Genomic DNA, 7,777 nt, shown 5'->3' on the forward strand with positions numbered 1-7,777 from the left:
ACTGGAAGAAAAAAACAAAAACAACAAAAGACGAATTTTTAGAGCAGTTTTAGATTCATAGCAAATTGAGGGGAAAGTACAGAGTTGCTGTATACCCTTTACCCTGGTATGTACAGCCTCCCTGACTATCAACAACCTGCAGTAGAGTGGGACATTTGTTAGTTGATGAACCTACATTGACACATTATTATCACCCTAAATCTGTAGTTTACATTTGAGTTCTCTCTTGGTGTTGTACATTCTGTTTTGACAAATACATAATGATTTGTATGTCATTATAGTATCGTGCAGAATAGTTTCACTGTCTTAGAAATCCTTTGTGTTTCACCTATTCATCATGACCTCTCTCCTGACTCTAGACCACTACTAATCTTTTTACTGTCACCATTTGTTGTTCAGTCGCTCAGTTGTGTCTGATTCTGTGACCCTGTGGGCTGTAGCATGCCAGGCTTCCCTGTCCTTCACTGTCTCCTGGAGTTTGCTCAAACTCATGTCCATTGGATTGATGGTGCCTTCAACCATCTCATCTTCTGTCATCCCCTTCTCATCTTGCCCTCAGTCTTTCCCAGCATCAGGGTCTTTTCCATTGAGTAAGCTCTTCACCTCAGGTGGCCAAAGTATTGGAGCTTCAGCTTCAGCATCAGTCCTTCTAGTGAATATTCAGGGTTGATTTCCTTTAGGATTGACTGGTTTGATCTCCTTGCAGTCCAAGGGACTCTCAGGAGTCTTCACCAGCATCACAGTTCAAAAGCATCCATTCTTCGGCACTCAGCTTTCTTTGTGGTCCAATTCTCACATCCATACATGACTACTGGAAAAATCATAGCTTTGACCATATGGACCTTTGTCGGCAAAGTGATGTCTCTGCTTTTTAAATGCTGTCTAGGTTTGTCATAGCTTTTCTTCCAAGGAGCAAGTGTCTTTAGTTTCATGGCTGCAGTCACCATCTGCAGTGATTTTTGGAGCCCAAGAAACTAAAGTCTGTCACTCTCTCCATTTTTTCCCCATCTGTTTGTGAGGAAGTGATGTCCTGATCTTAGTTTTTTTGAATGTTAAATTTTAAGCCAGGTTTTTTACTCTCTTCTTTCACCTTCTTCAAGAGGCTCTTTAGTTCTTTGCTTTCTGCCATAAGGGTGGCATCATCTGCATATCTGAGGTTATTGATATTTCTCCCAGCAATCTTGATTCCAGCTTGTGCTTCATCCAGCCTGGCATTTCACATGATGTATTCTTCTTATAAGTTAAATAATCAGGGTGACAATATACAGTCTTGACATACTCCTTTCCTGATTTTGAACCAGTCTGTTGTTCCATGTCTGGTTCTTACTGTTGCTTTATGACCTGAATACAGGTTTCTCAGGAGGCAGGTTAGGTGCTCTGGTATTCCCATCTCTTTAAGAATATTCCTCAGTTTGTTGTGATTCACACAGTCAAAGGCTTTAACATAGTCAGTGAAGCAGAAGTAGATGTTTTTCTGGAATTCCCTTGCTTTTTCTGTGATCTAACAGATGTCTCCATAGTTTTGCCTTTTCCAGATTATCATTTGCTTGAAATCATATCATATGTAGCCTTTTCAGATTGGTATCTTTCACTTATGCATGTAGCTTTTACATATGCATGTAAGATACCTCCATGTCTCTTTCTGGCTTGATAGCTCATGCCTTTTTAGTGCTGAATATTATTTAATTGTTTGGATGTACCAGAGTTTATTAATCCATTCACCTACTGAAAGACATACTGGTTGCTGCGAAGTTTTAACAGTTATGGATAAAACTACATCCATGTGAAGGTTTTGATGTGGATATATGTTTTCAGCTTCTTTCAGTAAATAACATGGAGCACATTTGCTGCGTTGTATGGTAACAGTATGTTTAGTTTTGTAAGAAACTGCCACACTGTCTTCCAAAGAGGCTGTACCATTTTTCAGTCTTACCAGAACTGAAAGAGATTTCTTGTTTATTCCACATTCTTGACAGCGTTTAATGTTGTTATTGTTTTGAATTTTGGCCATTCTAATATGTGTGTAATGGTATTTCATTATTTGTGTTTGCAGTTCCCAAGTAAAATATGGTATTGAATGTCTTTTCATATGCTAATATGCCTCTGTATATCTTCCTTGGAAAGATGCCTGTTTAAATCATTTACCCATTTTTAATGTATTGGATTATTCATTTTCTTACTGTTAAGTTTTAAGAGTTTTTAAAAAATATTTTGGATAGCAGCCCTTTATTTGCAAATACTGATTTATAATGTGTTCATTTCTGCTGTACAGCAGACTGTTTCATTTATGCATACACTTTTGAAAGTATTCCCTTCTATTACAGTTTATCTCATTATACTGAATGTAGTTCCCTGTCCCATACAGTAGGACCTTGTTGTTTACCCATTCTATATATAATAGCTTACATCTGCTAACCCCAACCTCCCACTCCATTCCTTCCCCAGCTCCCTCCCCCTTGGCAACCACACGTCTGTTTTCTGTGCCCCACGTCTGTTTCTGTTTTGTAGATTATTTCCTTTGTGTCATACTTGAGATTCCACAAATAAGTAATATCATTTGTTATTTGTCTTTCTCTTTCTGACTTACTTTGCTTATTATAATCATCTCTGGTTGCGTTCGTGTTTCTGCAAATGGCATTGTTTTTAATGGCTGAGTAGTATTCCATTGTATATACATGCCCATCTTCTTCATCTGTCTCCTGTTGATGGACATTTAGATTGCTTCCATATCTTGGCTCTTTTGAATAGTGCTGCTGTGAACACAGACGTGCATGTGTCTTTTTCAATTATAGTTTTGTCTGGATATGTGCCGATAAATGGGATTGTTAGATCACATGTTAATTCTACATTTAGTTTTCTGAGGAATCTCCGTAGTATTTCCCATAGTGGCTGTACCAACAGTTTACATTCCCACCAACATGTTGTAGGAGAGGGTTCCTTTTCTCCACACTCTCTCCAGCATTTGTTATTTGGAGACTTTTTAATGATGGCCCTTCTGGTATGAGGTATACCACACTGTGGTTTTGATTTGCATTTCTCTAATAATTCACAATGTTTGGTATCTATTCTTGTGCCTATTGGCCATCTGTATGTCTTATTTGGAAAAATGTCTACTTAAGTCTTCTTTGCAAATATTTTTTTCCCAGTCTGTGGCTTGTCTTCTCATTCCCTTGAATCAACTCACTTTTTAGAAGGGGAACCTGAAAAAGATTGAAGCTTAACAAAAGTTCTGATATAGGAGATGGTTTATAATTTTGTGATTTAAGGTAGGTCTTTAGATAAAAATTTTAGAAGCCCCACGTACATGTTCAGAGCCACTTAAGGTTTTTATTTATTTTGAGAAATATGTACCAGTTACATTAACCTGTGTTATTTAAAAACTTGTCCACTTAATAAAATTCCTCCTTTATCTTGCTTCAACCCCTCTTTCCAATTTTTATTTCTTATTGTTTTCCTTTATACATATATAATGTATCAGCCAAATGGAATCACTCTGTATTCCCCACAGAGCTCAAATCCAGGGCCTTGCTTGTCCTCTTGTCTATTGAAAATTCTCTCTCCTTTATTATTTATTTTGGTGTTGCCTCTCAGCTTCTGGGTTCTTAGTTCCTTGGCCAGGATTGAACCCTTGCCCTCAGCAGTGAAAGTGTGGAGTCCCAATCACTGGACTGCTAGGGAATTCCTGAAATTCTCTCTTCTTTAATTCAAGAACCGCTTTTTCCATAATGCCTTAGGGAATCTAAGAATCATAGAATCTATGACTCTAACCTAAGAATAAAATAAAAAACATGGAAAAATGACTATATAAAGATGTTTATTGCAGCATTATTTACTTTGCTTCCCTTGTGGCTCAGCTGGTAAAGAATCTGCCTGCAGTGCGGGAGACCTGGACTTGATCCCTAGGTTGGGAAGATCCCTTGGAGAAAGGGATAGGCTACCCATTCCAGTATTCTGGCCTGGAGAATTCCATGGACTATATAGTCCATGGGGTTGCAAAGAGTCAGACATGACTGAGTGACTTTCACTTTCACTTTAAAGATTTTTTTTGCAGCATTATTTATAGTAGCTAAACACTGGAGCCAGTAATCTTCAGCACGAATGGAATGATTATAATTAAAAATGTTGGAGGGTATAGAAACATGGAAAATTCTTATGGTATAGTTGGGGGAAAAAGTGAAAATCTGAGGTCATATATGCAAAGTAATTATAGATGTGAAACAAACCCAAATGAAGAGAGATGAAAGGGGGACATACCTCAAAGTAAGTTGTGTAAGAGTGATCAAATGTTGTTATTTTTTCTCATTGCATAAATTTTATGTAATATAAGTAAAATTGAGTACTTATAAATTGTTGTGGTAAATATTTCTGCATTTCATTTACTGTTTAAAGGTTTGATCAAAGCAGTGTTAGGAAAACCCCAAAATGAAGCACATAAAATGTTGAATACTGGGGGACTTCGCTGGCAGTCCAGTGGTTAAGACTCTGCACTTCCAAGCTTCCATTGCAGGGGGCATGGGTTTGATCCTTGTTTGGGGAACTGAGAGTCCGCATGCCAGCAGCATGGCCAAAAAGAAAAAGTGTTGACTATTGGGTAACTGCATTGAAAGGGTTTGTCATATTTTATAGTTAGCTATAAAAGAGTTATGTACTTTCAGTGACAAGTATTAACACATGTTTGAATTGTGTGGAGTTGGTGAAATTTTAACTTTCCAGTGTTTTGCTCTTTGAAGACAAGACATTCTATAAAAAATCTTGGAATGTTACTTTTGAGAAGAACAGAAGGTAAAATAAGATGGGAGTACTGATGAATGCAGTTATAGAAAGGATGTAAAAAAAGGGCAAAGACAGATATAAGCAAAGATGAATATAAAAGACACTAGAGTATACAAATAGTGTGGAGAAGGCCAAAGCTTGTAATGAAGCTGTGACAGATGCTTAAGTCCATAAAAAGCTTTTAAGATTGTTTTGGTAGCAGTAACAACAAAGAAAGGATAGTCCTACTGCTTGGAACTGAGGTGTTGTATTAGTAGATAGTCAGAGAAAGCAGAGCTTTTCTATTCCCATTGGCTTTTATCTCCTCTTTTAAGATGAATCATCTTTAGATTAAGGAGGATAAAAAGACTTTCTTTTATAATTAGCTTTCATATATATCTATCATGTAGGATTTTCATATTTGTTGTATAAATTTAAAAAACAGACCAATATGGGGAGAAAATGCGCCCCCTCCCCCCATTTATGCCACTCAGATATAACTCCTGCTGATATTTTGTTGATACCCTCTCAGAATTCTTTTCTGCATAATGTATATAGGCAATATATATTTATAAACAGATAAAACTGTTATTCAGTAGTTTCTTCTTCTTCTCAGAATTTAATTTTCCGAGGAATATGCTCTAAAGTTTTCCATATCAGTGCATATAAACTACACCATCTTTTAAAAGACTTTTAATGAAATTGTAGCATGCATATACAAAAGTACACAAACTACACAGCTCGGTCAATACTCACCAAAATGAACACATCAATTTAACTACCACTCACTTAAAAAATGGACCATTATCAGTACCCTGTAGGTCCTCATTATGCTCTGTTCCAATCATTAACCCTTCCTCCTCTCCAAAGATACACTTCTAATGTTATAATTCTGTAGATCATTCTTGCCTGTGTTTGGACTTTATATGAATGGAGGAATACATAGATAATCTTTTATGTCTTTCTTCTTTCACTGAATATTATGTTTTGCAATTCATCCATGTTATATGTATTGTAGTTTGTTTTCACTGTTGAATAGTATTCCATTTTATGAAAAAACTGTAATGCATTTATCCATTCCACAGTTGGTGGGCTTTGAGTTGGTTGTAACAATTTATTTTGTTCACTGCTGTGTGTACATAGTACGTGTTTTGTGCTTGGCATATAGCAGGCATTCAGTAAGTATATGTTGAATTTTGTGGAGGGAGGGGGGCTGTGCTGCATGGCATGTGGGATTTTAGTTCCGTGATCAGAGGTCGAACCTGTGCCCCTGCAGTGGAAGTGCGGAACTTTAATCCCTGGACCTCCAGGAAAGTCCCATATATGCTGAATTTAAGAATTAAATGTCTCACATTTCTCTATAATTATTACTGAATTTTCTCTGAATTATCAAAGACTAGTGACACACTTCTAATTTTATCCTCTCTGTGCTAGTGTGAGAGCTTTACAACAGTGTAACTTCATTTATTTCTACCGACTTGTTTGCTACTGTTTTAAATGCTGTTGTTTTATTATTTTTTTTCCTTCATTTTTATTAGTTGGAGGCTAATTACTTTACAATATTGTAGTGGTTTTTGCCATATATTGACATGAATCAGCCATGGATTTACATGTGTTCCCCATCCCGATCCCCCCTCCCACCTCCCTCCCCATCCCATCCCTCTGGTTCGTCCCAGTGCACCAGCCCTGAGCATTGTCTCATGCATCCAACCTGGACTGGTGATCTGTTTCACACTTGATAATATACATGTTTCGATGATATTCTCTCAGATCATCCCCCCCTCGCCTTCTCCCATAGAGTCCAAAAGTCTGTTCTATACATCTGTGTCTCTTTTTCTGTCTTGCATATAGGATTATCGTTACCATCTTTCTAAATTCCATATATATGCGTTAGTATACTGTATTGGTGTTTATCTTTCTGACTTACTTCACTCTGTATAGTAGGCTCCAGTTTCATCCATATCATTAGAACTGATTCAAATGTATTCTTTTTAATGGCTGAGTAATATTCCATGGTGTATATGTACCATAGCTTTCTGAAAAATATGGAACGCTTCACGAATTTGCATGTCATCCTTGTGCAGGGGCCATGCTAATCTTCTCTGTATCGTTCCAATTTTAGTATATGTGCTGCCGAAGTGAGCACAATGCTATTGTTTTATTTTTTTTTTTCATTTATTTTTATTAGTTGGAGGCTAATTACTTCACAACATTTCAGTGGGTTTTGTCATACATTGACATGAATCAGCCATGGAGTTACATGTATTCCCCATCCTGATCGCCCCTCCCACCTCCCTCGCCACCCGATCCCTCTGGGTCTTCCCAGTGCACCAGGCCCAAGCACTTGTCTCATGCATCCAATCTGGGCTGGTGATCTGTTTCACTATAGATAATATACATGCTGTTCTTTCAAAACATCCCACCCTCGCTTTCTCCCACAGAGTCCAAAAGTCTGTTCTGTACATCTGTGTCTCTTTTTCTGTTTTGCATATAGGGTTATCATTACCATCTTTCTAAATTCCATATATATGTGTTAGTATGCTGTAATGTTCTCTATCTTTCTGGCTTACTTCACTCTGTATAATGGGCTCCAGTTTCATCCATCTCATTAGGAATGATTCAAATGAATTCTTTTTAATGGCTGAGTAATATTCCATGGTGTATATGTACCACAGCTTCCTTATCCATTCGTCTGCTGATGGGCATCTAGTTTGCTTCCACAGCCTGGCTATAATAAACAGTGCTGCGATGAACATTGGGGAGCACGTGTCTCTTTCAGATCTGGTTTCCTCAGTGTGTATGCCCAGGAGTGGGATTGTTGGGTCATATGGCAGTTGTGTTTCCAGTTTTTTAAGAAATCTCCATACTGTTTTCCATAGTGGCTGTACTAGTTTGCATTCCCACCAACAGTGTAAGAGGGTTCCCTTTTCTCCACACCCTCTCCAGCATTTATTGCTTGTAGACTTTTGGATAGCAGCCATCCTGACTGGCGTGTAATGGTACCTCATTGTGGTTTTGATTTGCA

The 7,777-nt window shown here is 37.6% G+C and overlaps 1 non-coding gene across 1 annotated transcript; it reads right to left on the reverse strand.

Moving 5' to 3' along the window:
* Positions 1 to 6,791: 6,791 nt before the first annotated feature.
* On the reverse strand, positions 6,792 to 6,898 carry LOC122450713. The gene has a single exon (XR_006272205.1). It is a non-coding gene; the product is annotated as a U6 spliceosomal RNA (small nuclear RNA).
* Positions 6,899 to 7,777: the final 879 nt, after the last annotated feature.

Source organism: Cervus canadensis, chromosome 11, assembly GCF_019320065.1.
Source record: "Cervus canadensis isolate Bull #8, Minnesota chromosome 11, ASM1932006v1, whole genome shotgun sequence".
NCBI lineage: Eukaryota > Metazoa > Chordata > Mammalia > Artiodactyla > Cervidae > Cervus > Cervus canadensis.